This window comes from Lissotriton vulgaris, chromosome 4_1, assembly GCF_964263255.1.
Source record: "Lissotriton vulgaris chromosome 4_1, aLisVul1.2, whole genome shotgun sequence".
Taxonomy (NCBI): Eukaryota; Metazoa; Chordata; class Amphibia; order Caudata; family Salamandridae; genus Lissotriton; species Lissotriton vulgaris.
This window is the reverse complement of record NC_141691.1, coordinates 1968114888-1968130058: the sequence shown is the minus strand read 5'-3', so window position 1 is coordinate 1968130058 and position 15171 is coordinate 1968114888. Positions and strand designations below refer to the sequence as shown.

The window sequence follows — 15171 nt, the reverse complement described above, 5'->3', positions numbered from 1 at the left end:
GCAGTTACCAGAACAATTTAAAAAAGAAAGTCCCTCAGCAGAACACAATTCTGGTATTTTACTGACCTCTACTTGTTGTTTTCTATCAAGATAGTAAAATAGGGGCAGTTAAACAGAAAAAAGTCCCTAAGCGGAAGCAGTCAGGGCTGATCTCCAGAACCCACAAAGCACATACACATAGAAGTATATACTAAAGTATATACAAGAAGTCTCGAATGATCAACCTAAAAATCACCATGTACAGGAATGCTGATTCATGATTATGTCATGGATGTAGTTCTGAATGAGTGTTAAGGCCATGATAAATCAATTGCCCAAGATTAATGGTAAAATTGTATCCTTTGTAGAAAATATAAGAAATCCTTCTGGATTCCATATATGTGGACTCAGAGTTGTTAGCTTGGATGGTAGGTCTTCTATGGCAGAAGAAAACATTTTGAAAGACCCTGCAAAAAGAAAGTTGATGCAGCCCTAACAAAGGTATATGCTGGTGCACAGTTAGCATTGAGGGCTGTAGTTTATGGTGCATGCATTTCTCTATCTTTGGTATTAGACTGTAAAAACCTTTCAAAGTACTTCAGGAGGGTCAGAATGCTACACATACACTGGAAGAAGTAGAACGTCAGCTGAATTGCTTTTTCATTTGACACTGTAAATGCATCGCCTTAGACAGTGGAGCTTCTGTTGTAGCCCATCGCTACCTGTTCCTAAAAGATTGGAACACCGATGCAGCGCACAGGGTACCACATTAAGAATTTTTTTTTTAAGACAGAACATTGTTTGAAAACAGCTTAGAAGAAAAGTTGCATAAAATATTTAAGAGGAGAAAGCTTTCTTTGATCTATTTTATTTTCAGAAAGCATGAATCTAAGGGGGCTATTCTCAAGAACATGCGATAATCATTGCCAAAATCGGTTAACGCAATCTTTCATAACGCCGTCTAGCGCGGGAGAATAACTCTGGGTCACAGAACCTTAAGGACATCTTAATCAGCACCCGACCCAAGAAGGCCAGTAAGGAAACCCAACAGACACTGTGGCATCTTCCACCGGTCACAGGTCATTATCCCTGTGGTATGTGTGGCGTCTGCCGATACACCAGGACAGTGAAAACTATACAGCTCTCTGAGACCTTCACATGGGAGTTGAGGCACCATACCAATTGCAACACCTCACATTGTATATACCTCCTCACGTGCCCTTGTGGGTTGCTGTATGTCGGAATGACAACCCGCCCCATTAAAACCCGCATTATTGAGCACCGTAGCAATTTTCGTTGCAAAAAGACACATACCAAGATGTGTAAACATTATGTAGATCATGGCCATGACGAGGACTCAGTCAAGTGGGTGGTACTCGAGTCCAGCCCTCACTGCCCCAAGAATGCCCTCTTTTATAAGGAACAGAGATGGGTCCACCGCCTATCCTCTGACAGATTGGGACTCAATGAAGACATCCCGTGGCACTCACTATGAGCTACTCGAATGCCAATATATAGCTTTGCTGCCATGTAGCCTCACAACCAACATTAGGCTACAACCTGGAATTATACCTCCCCTCTCTGGGTTCATACCCCTTGGAGAACTTAACCCACACTCAAATATGGGGTCCTCACTATTGGCAAACACCATGACCAGTAATTATGTCACAACACCTCAGGGTCTGTTCATATACCCGGAACAAACGACCCTTCATTTCTCATCTATTACTATTACGCTATTTACATTCCTCTATAGCGTGTACACTTTCAGACGCATTACGAATCCACCTATAGAACGTAAGGTCTGTGGACTGGCTCAGGGGTTCAGGCATTGTCACCCCAATCCAACATGGCCGCCACTCCACTGTCTGACACCACGATGTAGTAAGATACTCGCTCCACCACAGTTTAACACACTGGAGCGTAACCCGGTTCCAACGGGACCCAATCTCAGCACTAACGGGTGTCTTATATAAAGATTAGTGACACGCGACCACATATTATAGTCCAACTCACGCAATAGCTACTCCAGTCTAAGATGGCCGCCCTGGGATCGGCAGGAAACCACGTGACACGCCAATAGGCGGTGACGCGCGCATCGAGCCGATTCGTTGCTACCAATGTAAATAACCCTTCCCGCCGAGCTCCCATATCTACTCGAGCTCGGCGGAGAAGGGTAGGTCAGACAGCAAAGGCACAAGCGACTGGAGGTGAGTGTGACAGCGGGATGTGAATGCGCTATAAACCAGGAGTTCCATATGGTTTTAGACACTGCCCTTTGACTAATGGTTCCCTGGCGGGTTGTCTACCTTTTACCTCAGTTTTAGACTTAAGGACTCCTCCTTGATGCCTTCCCCCGCCGACCCCTCAGGTGGCTGGTAGTTCTTGGCAAATAGGTGAGTGGGCAATGTGAATATGAGCATGCTAGAACAAAAGTTTGTTATTGAATCAGTGTGTTTGCAACTGTTCACCAACACCACCTTGATACTTGAATGGGTGTTTTCCACTTTAGCGACTAAGATCAATACACGGTATGAACCCAGGTGTACACTATTACCTGGATAACTGCTGCATATTTTAAATCCTTTTTTTAAACCTCTTCACACTTCACAAACAATCCACCTCACCTATTCAGTGATAGTGCTGTGTGCCACACGAGTGACGCTTGGCATACATTACCACTTAGGCATGCATTGATTGTTACTTGAATCACAAGTACACCTACAGCATGCCACACTACTCACTGTCCTTTCCCATGGCGTGACCTTTTTTGGCATTTTGCATATTGTTTGTAATCATTGTTTTTATCTCCTTTCTATGTTTAGGCATAGGACAACCCCCACAGAGGTAAAATAAACACAAACTCACACATGACACCAGCATGTTGTAAATCACCTTTTAATAGGTCCTGATGAATCGCGGGTAACTTTTACCCACTGCGAGAAACATGTCGACCGTCTTCACCACTAGCCCCATCTAGGTTCACCTGACTATGCTCGTTGACTCCTAGTAAGCTAGCCCCCTGTTTTTATTTGCAGCGAGGGACCCCCAGAATAAAATTGATTCCGGTACCCTTAGCTACATTTTAATTATCCCTGTTCCACTATCACATACCCCCCTGCCCACACACCCACACCTCACCATAAGGCTGTTGGAAAAAAGATCTCCGCCAAAGAGCCCCTCTTTGAGGTGAGCCCGTCGGGGATTGCACCGCCTCCCCGACGAGGAGCAACCGCCGATGATGAAGCATGACATCCTTCGGGGTGTGTGAGGCCAATCCATCCAACACAATGGATGCCCTTGGGTGTTACATTTACACCTTTGGTCACGCCAGTTAGTTCTTTCCTTTAGTCACGCTTAGGAACAGTTCAGCAACCCTTCCTTGTTGTAACGTCGTATTCTCAACATGGCGGTGATATGCGATAGTTTCCTGACAAAGTGTCAAAAGTCCCCGATAAAAGTCCCTGGACGGCGATAAAAATCTAAACCTCAACGTGAAAAAACCTGCGATGGGCACCACTGCGATAAAAAATCGAGCGGGAAGCAGTGCCAGCTTGCAAGACCCTCAAGACAGGCGGCCAAAATCACTGTAAAAGCGGCAACCAAAAACACAAACAAGACCCAAACAACTGCGAAGCACCATAGAGGTAGCCGGACCAAGTACAGAGGACAACCAGAACCCCACAAGCCCTACGGAGGACCAGCCTGGGACCATCATTGGGGAGAGGGTAGCAGGAGTTGGGGGGCTGGACACTGCATAACATGACCTGAGCCAACAGCAACAGGGTGAGTAACAACCAGGGACTGGGGGGAGGCAGGGAGCTGGGCACAATGGCACACATGCACAAGTAAGTATTGCACATCTGCGGACAAACCATGCCCAAGACTCACAACTCCGACCAAGAGACCAATTTACGGAAGTCTGCAACATCTCAGCACTGTATAAGCACAGAAGTGAAAGGCACACCGCCTGAAAAGGATAAGGGCCAGCCAAATCAGATCCGAAGGGGAAACTCACCCATAATGCAGCACACACATAAGATGCAGAGCACCACAACAATGTGGTACCAACTGCAACACTTTCACAACAGAACAGAGGACACACCTGCTTCCGCTTGTGTGTAGAATATGGCCATTCGCAATAGGCATAGCAGGAAACTGTGAGATGACAATGTACAAGTACAACCTCACATCCCTGATGGTGTAGAAATGACAAGTGCCCCGCTTCAAATAGGCGGCGTCCCCTCATAAACAGTCACAATGTACATTGCCATGCAGTCTGACAGTAAACGTGTACAATGCGTGAACATACATGTGAACACAATGTCAATCTGCATTTCCCTTTCACATTGCAGAGGGAGAATCAACACGTCCAGCAGAGCAGACCCAACAACTCAGCACTGATGATGAAGAGGACCTCCCCAACATCTACACCAATGCATTTCAATAGCTCAGGGACAGCTCCGGCACCCAACCTCCAGGAGCAGGGCAGCCCAACTGCATCCTTGAGACCCCACCCCCTGTACAGACCACACTGCACAAAGCACCCACCACCAGGGCTGTCTCCCAGAACCCCCACGACCAACACATGGCCTTCCAACGCCGTGTGTTAGGGTGCCAGGAGGAGATGTCTGACCAGTTGTGGGTGGGTTTTGACCTCAGGGCAACCAAACTAGATGCCATACGTGGGTGTCTAAGTCCCAACAGGGACCACTCACAGTCCCTAACGGACACCCACTGTCCGCTCCTTTATCTACAATAAGCCATGACTGACATCGCTGGAGTCTTGACTCTGAGCCAAGAACACCTGTCTAGTCAGAGTGGCCCCAACAATGTAATCCGTGAGCTGGCACACATAAGGAGAATGATGGAGAGCTTGGAGCGGATGCAGGCTGAAAGAATTTTTGCCAGGGCTGCACACCAGCGAAATGTAGCTGGCATCTTCCATGCCCTGCAGATCCTCATCATGGCATTGCTGCCACAAGGCCTGGCGTGGATGGATGCTGGTCCTACTACTACATCCATATTTCCTCCCCCTGAAGTGTGAGTGCCACACAGTGCGGCAGATTTTCCACCTCCGTCCCCTGACGTGTCACTGCCACACAGTGATGTAGACAAAATACCATGACCCACATTTGAGGCACCTGACACATCAGAGGACAAAGATGATGATGAATCTGACTTTGTGGCTAGAATGAAGTGGTAGCATTCATCTCCGCCATGTTGCCGGGTTCAACTTGGTTCTGCCCTCTGCATCATGCCCTGGAATAACACCTTCCACTGTCCCCCTATACACTGAGCGACACTCACCTTGGACCTCGTCCTGGACTGCCATATTTGGTTTGGTTATCAATGACACAGCAATCAAACTGCAGACTGTGGTCTTCCACTCCCTATAAACTCCCGAAAGGACTCTGGCTGGCCCTCCACGGGCCAACAATGTAAAGTGGAATTTGCATGGCCCTGTACAGGTCCAGTTTCAACACTCCACTGAATGTGAATAAAATATTCCAATTCACACAGATGTGTCATGGCCATGATCCATAAAGAATGAAAGTATGGATGAATGTAGGGACAGTGATTCTACAAAAAGGTACTCCCTGGGTAATGCTATCAATGCCCATGTAAGGCTATGACCCAGAAAGGCATTGAGACACACATTGTCATTCAAATGAAAAATCATCACTGTTAAATACAAGTAAAGGTGAGTAGACTTTATTAGCATATGCGTGTCAGTATGGGCAAGATAAGTGCCACAACATGCAGACCAATGTAGCGGTATGTCAGAATGAGGAACGTTGCCAAGCGCCGCTGTCCATTCCAGGGGAGTGCCTCACCTTTCACAGGTGTGTGTTAACCCACATTGTTGTCCGCTCATGTATTCCGAGTCCAGGCAAATGCAGCCATGTCCACTGTTGTCGTGGGATATGTGACCAGATCTCCAAGATGCAACAAGGTGTCGGGACATATGCAATGTGTTCCAATCTGTTGTGGCTGCAGGTACGTAGTTACTCGTCCATGAAAGCGATTGCAGCTTCGTAGGCTAACATTTCCAACATGAAGTCGTTGTCGACTTCATCAAACAGTACGACGAGGCGATCCATTAGCAGGTCCGGACAGATGTGCTGCATCCACCCCCTTACACCAATTAGCACCACAGCCCAATAGGGGAGCGCTTCAATGCAGTCCCTGCACGCGAGAATTTGTGCAATCTCCCAGGTCCAGCTGCCAGCATGTATGTCAAGTATCAAGGAATCCCATAAACGGGTATCACAGTGACACTCCTTGTCTTGGGCCAACAGGGGGCGCACACACATGTCAAATTCCAGTTCAGCTACAGTCCTGTTGCATAGGCAGACATCCATGGACCACTTGAATATGCACGATCGACAATGCAACACAGGCTGAACGCAGGTGACTTTGGCAAGGTGGAAGCTTAGCCAGTAACTGATCTGCAGCACTGCTAATGGCAGTGCCCTCAGTAAATACAGCATTCATGCACGGTACAGTTCCATGTGACAGGGGTTGTGCATGTGTACGGGATGTTTGGCCATTGTGTTAGTGCCTCTTGTTGAAGCGACACTATTGTGACTTGTGCCACTTCTGTGGATGAAATGCCACATCTCGGATCAATGATTTGTTTTAGTGTGCACCGGTTGTACGCCTGGGATGCTTTGGGAGTAAGTGTGAAGGCCATTCCATGCAAGATAACTTCGAGCAAGGACTCCCGTGTGTGTGGTGTGTATACATCTCTCATCGGGCTGTGCGTAGTGTGGGAGTCGACATCAGCTGTTATAGTATCTGTCAGGGGTTGCGGGCACATGCAATTCCGAGGTCGGGGGTGCAGATGTGCTTCCTCCTGATAGTTCAGACAAAGGAGCTTTCATCCCTAGTGTAAGTTTGTAATCTGCTTGCATTCATGAAATGTGGAGTGGCTTGTTGGGTGTGGTATGGGATGAGTGCGACTTTGGGATTCATTTTTGGGATCACTTGCATGTAGCATATGAGCAGCATCACTGTGTGTTACGTTGCCTCACAGTTGCTCCTCCCTCCCCCAAATCCATTTACTTATGTGCGCTGCGCAATTGCATCACTTGCACTCCTACGGCACAGTATTGTCATGCCGGTCTGCGCATGTTCACAAGCCTGACAACAACACTGTGATGTTGGCCGTTGAAGGTGGTGGGCCACGTGAGTGCAGGCCTATGGTAAGGATAGGGCAGACACAGATATAGAGTACATGCCTGGCTGAACTTGCGCTGCTAATGTGGCTAGGCATTTGGCTCATGCTGCGGCAATACAGATACACACAATACTTGGCATGCATGATCCTGGACCCGAGCGGCCTTGCGCTCCTTCATTACTCTGTTTGTGCAAGCCCGCTACATGTCCAAGCTCTGACATGACATGGTTGCGTACTCTGTCCACAGCACAATGTAATGTGGTAGGGCCCGAGGCCATCATTCATACATAATGACCACAAAGACACAGCGTGCTCATGTGAAGAATTTGTCAATGATTGTGTCCCTTCGGGATATTCCTGCTGCAGCTGCAGTGGGGTGTGTTACACCTGCCTCATCTTCATCATCATCGTACAAGGTCTTCCACACTGCCAGAGATTACATTGTTGCGTCCACAGCACATAACTCAATCATAAAGGGTCCATGAGTTGTGGTGCATAGTTAGTGGCACCAGTGGTGCTCAGCGGGTGTGTAGCCTGCGATGATGTATTGTCTGTGAAAGTCAGGAATGGATTTGATGTGTGTGAGCCCTGCTGACTGCAGTGTAGGCCAGAGGCAGAGGTCAGCAGGGGCCCACAGCCACGTGGCGTTGACTTGTGCTGCACAGAGATAGTAATTAAACAACAGGGGGTGGTGCTGGACAGAGTTTCTGAATTAAGCAGAATACTCTCACCCAGTCAAGAGATCAGGGCTTAATCCAACACCATTTTTTAGCTCACTGCACCATCCCAGCCCAGAACCTGGCTATATGCAAATTAGTCTGTCCCTGGCCCAGTGTATCATGGGAACATGGCAAACCAAACTACCAAGCCAACTCTTTCACTAGGAAGGAAACAAGCTACCGGGGACCGGTTTCTGGCATTTCAGCCGTCTTCGGCCCGGCTTGCTTGAATCCTGATGGTGCAATGAGCTAGGGACTCACGTCTGAGTATACCCTTCCACGCTTATGGTGGACAAAATAATTAAACAACAGGGGGTGGTGCACAGAGTTAGTGGCACCTGAAGCGCTCAGGGGGTGTGCAGCCAGCTCTGCATACTGAGGTCTGTCCAGCACATCACCGCCGCACTTGGCATTGTGTGCATTCTTATTCATGGGTGACTTGCCTCCTTCACGCATACTTGGTTCCCACCTCTCCCCACATTCTGCTATTGTGTAGCTGAGGGGCCATGCCATTTTCAGAAAGTCCGCTGTCCTGTTCTGCGCTGCCTCAGTGGTAGTCGGGTGGGTGTTGGTCTGGGGGTTGGCATGGGGTGGTGGCGGTGGGTGCTGTGGACCTCTTGGGTCTCCGAGCTGCATTATCAGTGTCTCCATGACATATGTTGGTCTTCAGATGTGGCTCTGGGCTGGGCTCCCTTTCAAACTGCAGGTAGTCATCCTGCTTTACACCAGTAAAAGGCAGGTGTTAAATCCCTGCTGCTAACGCGCCTTATCCCCTGTTTTTGGACCATATCGCAGATCTGGCTGGTCGTTGAGAATATCGCAAAGTGGTGTTTTTGTGTGTTTTTGCACGGGTATGCCTACTCTGCATATCATTAGCGTTAGTTGTCGCTCTCATCCATGGCAATGTTTTTTGCGGAAGCTATTGCTGGAAAATTGGCAATATCAGCAGTTTGCACCAGCTTGAGAAAGGGGCGATAATTCTTTCGCCACTTTTGCTGCGCTGAAGTGCCGATAACTTGGCGATAAATCCTTGAGAATATGCCCCTAAGATGTCGGCTTCTCCTTCTTCTTTCATGACCAAAGTGCCCTTTTGACAGCCATCAAGAAGACAGAATTATGAAATAAAACAATCTAAGTCTTCTTTTTAGAAATATCTCAAGAGACAAGGTCAGGATGGGAGCAGCAAAGATCAGCATTCCTGACTATGCCAGTTCACAGGAAATGGATGGGCAACCTTAGCAAGTTGGAGGAAGGATCCACCATTTTCTGGATAACTGGAAAAGTCCACAAAAGATGCTTGGATCTTAGAAATTGTTCAAGCAAACAGGAACCAGCTGGCAGCATCAACATCTTTTAACTGAAGATAATTGACAGCAGTGTTTTTCGCATTACTTTAATTCAAGCAGTACCTTCAGAACACAAATGTGTTGGTAAGGTGTTGTTCAGAACCAACAACAGAGTGGCTGTGGTATCTATAGACCACCAAAACAGTGTCCACTCAAGGTCTCTGGGATCATTTTGCAGAGAAACATCTAATCTCAATATTAGCAATACATGGATGCAGAGCACCTACGCAGGGTGTTTCCTTCATCATGGAATCTGAATCTCCAAAAGACAGTATTTTTCAAGGATTGCTAGCGATTTGGTAATCCCATTTATAGACCTACTTCTGTCCATGACAAATTACTTACTCACAAGAGTCTGCTCCAGATTTCTAGAGAAAGGATCATGAGTGGATGCTCTCTTACCTTAATAGCTAAAGAAACTCCATAGCGCCTTTCCTCCATTTTTCATTGATTCAGAGACTATTATTAAAAATCCACCTTTGATTTCTTATGCGAAATGTAGATCGACAGGTACCTAAATGTAGGGAGCCAAACAATTAACCCCATCGTTCACATCTAGGTCTCTACTTTTCAATATAGCCTAGCATTGTTACCGTTTCCTGGAACATGCTCTCCACCAACAACACTTAAAAGGCCTAAGAAACCAATTCTCATGCTTCTTCAAGCTTCTCCGACAAATTCTATGAAGGATATCTTTGAAGGATTATTACACTCTATCACTCAATCTCTAGACCTCACAACAACAAATCCTATATTCTACAACATGATCTATACTGAGCTACCAGTATAACTCGACAAATTCATTATAGCTCCAAATGGGATTACTGACATAATATCGACCACAAAAATATCCTCATACACAAATATCGATACACAGATATTGACATCCTCAATATCGACATCCTATCTTTAAAATGTAAAATACAAAAATATCGATAGAAAAAAATACAGATGTAAATGTAAATGTATTTATATAGCGCAAATCACCGACCCGGTATCTAAGTGCTTGCTTAGGGAACCCGTCCTGGTATTCCCCTGTGAGATAACCTCGGCAGGGTATCCACAAGGTGAAAGCCAGGCATCCCACCGCGAGGGGCCGTTGTGGAGATTAAGCAAGCTATTGCCCAGAGTCGCAGAGTGTGAACCCATGAGTCGAGTAGGCACCGGAGCGAGAATTGTCGAGTCCGTGGACATTTTCGGACTCAAGACCCGCCGAGCTGGGAATTGAACCCTGGTCCCGGGCTGACCTCTGCTTCCAGGGCTGCCTCCTCTAACCAGTGAGCCACACTTCTCCGGTGTAAAAAATATCGATGTACAAAATATTGATTTTTTTATCTATAAAAAATAATGTTTAAATAACTAAATAATAAAATTAACTTTAAAAAATATTTAGATATGATGTACATTTAAACAAATATAATAAAAAATTGTATGTAAATATATAAAATGTGATATATAAATGTTTATTTACTTTAAAACAATTAATAAACGAATAACTTTAATTTATTTTAAAATGTTACAACTATATATAAATTAACAAATTAATATATATATATATACATATACCTATAAAACAAAATCTAATAAAAAATATTATATTATAAATTAAAATATTAATATCATTTAGAAAAAAATTATTTACATTTTGCACTCCATTGAGTGCATCAGTAAGAAACGTGTTGGATAGCGTAGGGTTAAAAATTACTATTCCCACTCAAGTGAGTGCTACAGTAAGGAAAGTGTTGGATAGCATAGGGGTAAAAATGACCATTCCTACTCCAGTAAGTGCAACGGTAGGGAAAGTGTTAGATAGCGGAGGTGAAAAAATTACTATTTCCACTCCAGTGAGTGCAACAGTAGGGAAAGTGTTGGATAGCTTACGGGTAAAAATTACTATTCCCACTTCAGTGAGTACAACAGTAGGGAACTTTCCCTAGTGAAGGGATAACAATTACTGTTTCCACTCCAGTGAGTGCAACAGTAGGGAAAGTGTTAGATAGCAGATGGTTACAATTAATATTCTCAATAAAGTCAGTTAAAAACATTGAAAATGAACAAAAGATAAACTACAATACAACATTTTTTAAAAACACAAAACTAATAAATATATACAAGTATAAAAAAGAACAAAAAATAGAAACATGTTATAATGTGAAAAAATCTAAAAGGTAGCAACAAACATTATTTATAAATATTAAACAAAATGTCCAAACAAATAACTATATTTATTATAAATTAATTATAATCAAAAACATTAATTATTACATAAAATACATATTCTTTATGTTCTTCTCACACAGTTCACAACACACATCTACATTTCTAATAAATGTGTACCTCCATAATTAACAAAAAATTAGTATCAAATAAACAAATAATTAAAAATCAAATTAAAACATATAAAAAAATAATTTACTGACCAAACATTACCCCTATAAAACCTAAATACACCCACAAAATAAAATTAAACAATCACCATAAAAATGTATCAATTAAAGAATGAATAATAATGAGCAAATATGGCTTAATTAATAAAACATACAGTACTTTTCACCCTCTACCCCAATAAACACCACAAAACACACATACAAGTCATTACACAATTTCCATAACTCTTTTTTTTTAATTAACAACCTATAAATTATTTGAAAATAATTTACTTCAGCTCCTTTACAACTATTAATCCCACAACTCACATCTCAAATAAATTAAACAATTGCCATAATTAATTTTTAATACATTAATTACCATTAATTATCAATTAATTATACATTTATTTTAAATAAATTACTTCACACCCTATTTCCCTTTAAACCCCAACACCCTTTCCTAAAAAATTACACAATTAGCATAATTAATTACAAAATATTCTATTGATTAACAAACAATTAATAAATATTTATTAACACATTAATTCTCACAATTAACACTGTAAATACATAAATATTAATTTTTAAATATTATTTTAATGTAATTAAAATGAAAATACTTCCCACCCTATTCCCTTATGAACCCACAACCCGCTCCTAAAAAAACCCACAATTAACATCATTATAATTGTTTTGTTACAGAGTTTTATATAGCGCAGACTTGAGCCGAATCGGGTATCAGAGCGCGTTGCATAGAACTAGTTGCAATACATGAGGACACGGTCATTTTTTGTTAGGCACGATTAATTTTATTAATTAGTGAAAATGAACAACCAATTAAATAATTAGTTAATAAAAAAATAATTCCCACAGTTAACACTATAAAATCTAATCTAAAGAAATTACCAATAAATCAAAAACATTAATTACTTTGTTAGAAATAAATTACTTCCCACCCTATTCCCCTATAAACCTATAACCCGCTCCTAAAATAAAATCACAAATAAAATAATTTTCGATTAATTAATAAAAATTAACAACCAATTAATAATGAATTAATACAAAATGAATTCCCAACATTAACTCTATAAAATCTCAATTAAAAAAATACTAATAAATAAAAATATGAATTACTTCATTATAATTAAATTACTTCTCACCCTATTCCCCTATAAACCCACAACCCGCTCCCAAGAAAAAATACAATTAACATATTTATCAATTAATTAACTAATAAATATTAATAGCCAATTAATAATTAATTAATAAAAAATTCATTTCCACAATTAACACTAAAATCAAAATAAATAAATACTAATAATTGAAAAATATTAATTACTTTACTATAATTAAATTACTTCCCACCCTATTCTCTTATAAACCCACAACCCGCTACAGAACTAAAAAACGCAAAATGTAATTAACATAAAATTAATCACTACTAAAAATGTAACACATATATTAAAACACAAAATCAATACTTATGCAAAAAAATTATATCACATACTTTTAAAAATATACTAAAATACATAACACTAATATTACAATTGATATTTTAAACAACAATATTTTAGCAAATGATATAACTAACTTCTACATTTTTAAAATCAATATTTCTTACCTTAATGTCATATTCTGGACCACGATATTCTTGCTCTCGAGATTCCTAAATGACTATATTTCAACCTCGATATTTTTTTATATTGATATTTGAAACTCAATATTCTGTCTTTGCACCATTTTCAAAAGTGGTTGCTACAAACTAGGAAGTTTTGGTTCACTTAGGGCCCGATTCTGATGCGCATTGGAAAGCTTCCCGATCGAATCGGTTTGGAAATGGTTTCCAACCCACTCGGATCGGGAGAGTCTGACCGACCAAGTACGATGCATCCGGATGCTTCCAGATACAATTTGGTTGGACTCCCATTGACTTCAATGGGAGCATATGTTCCTAACAGCATCATAATTGGGCCCTGGGTTGGGAAGACACGTTCCTGATCCGATTTGGAAGGAGCAAATGCCATTAGGAGGCCTTCCTAACCACATCGGAATCATGCCCAAGGTAGGAATGCTTTCCTAACCGCATCAGAATCAGGCCCATTGTTATCCCTTTTTATGTGCTCTGCAACATTAGACAAAGCACCATCCTATGCAAGTGCTCTGCTCCACCCCTCTTCTGCAGGACACACTAAGCAATCTATGTCCTCTTCCAAAGGTACAAGCTCTGTTGTCCCTCTCAAAAAGAGATACATTCAGCTTTCTTGTGCTTTTACTCTGAAATATGCTCAGCTCTGGGATTATACTCTGGGGTTGCCTCATTTTGGCAACCTGGCTGCAGATCTGCTTAAATGGATATTTATCATAGTTTAATATAAATCAGTGGCTTATGGTCCATCCAAATGAGAATGCATAATCCACGTATATGATCTCAACTTCGATGCAACCCAAGTGCATGATAACATTTCTTTCTCACTCACTGACTACCGATGCTCAGGTGCCTTCAGTGTCGAGAAGCAAACCCACTTTGCGGTTCAGATGGCCTGGCATAGCACCACGCATATGCCTAATCACTGGCATCTGCACTTTCAGTCCTTGCACAAAGGGCTGTAAATGTGGGCAGATAATGTATATGCCCTTTGTTTAATCAGCCTGTGCAACAGTGATATAGCAGTAGCAAATCCAATGACAAATTCAAAATACAATTCACACATTTGCAGTTGTTTCCAAATCGAAGTTGGTACCTCTTAGAAGGCTTCGAAAATAAACTCTATCTCTTCAAACAATTTATACATAATTAGCTGAAAAGAGCTATTGCTAATGCCAGCACAAAAATACCCTCTATCATTGCAAAAGCTGGAAGACATCTTTATTTCTGAGACAGCACCAGTTGGTAGTATGAAGATCTGCGTTAGATCAGAAACATAGTTGGTGTGACCCAGCATGGCAATCATAAAGGGCCTGATGTACGAAATAATTATTTTGCATTTCCTGACAAGAGCGACTCATTAGAAATTGCTATTTAAGAAATGCAAAAGGGTATGTACAAAAATAGAGATTCCCTAAAACTGATTCCTGCAGTTTAGGAATTGCTATTAGGAAATCGCTATTTAGATAATACTAAACCATTCGATTCTATGGGCCGTAAATGCCAAAGCAGGGTGAAGTTTAGCCTAAGGCTCACTGTTGGAAAGTGGCTTATTAGTAGTAGTAAACATATATTTACCACTGGAAATAAGGCCACTAAATTGATTTAACCCGTTGTGTGCGTGCGTCGGCCAACGGCCGTCGTGAGCACTACCTCGGTAGTGCAGTGCACATCCGTTGGCCGACGCGGCCCCGCCCACTCTTTAGAACTCCGGCACTGCAGCGGAATTTGCGCAGCGGTTAAGGAGTTAAGGCTCAGAATAGGTCTTAGAGAATTATACCCATGCTCAACCCTTAGTAGCTTGGCTGAAAGCAGGCAGGCTTAACTTCAAAGACAAATCTGTAAAGTATTAAAAAACACCAATTCAGTATATAATTAAGACACAACACACAATACAAATCCAACACCAATTTATAAAATTAGGAAATAT

General features: G+C 42.3%; 1 long non-coding RNA gene across 1 annotated transcript; it reads left to right on the top strand.

The window, feature by feature from the left end:
- The first annotated feature begins 2136 nt into the window (after positions 1-2136).
- LOC147724756 (uncharacterized) lies at positions 2137-2881 on the top strand. The gene is made up of 3 exons (XR_015310107.1): positions 2137-2189; positions 2301-2375; positions 2805-2881. It is a non-coding gene; the product is annotated as an uncharacterized LOC147724756 (long non-coding RNA).
- The last annotated feature ends 12290 nt before the right edge of the window (positions 2882-15171 follow it).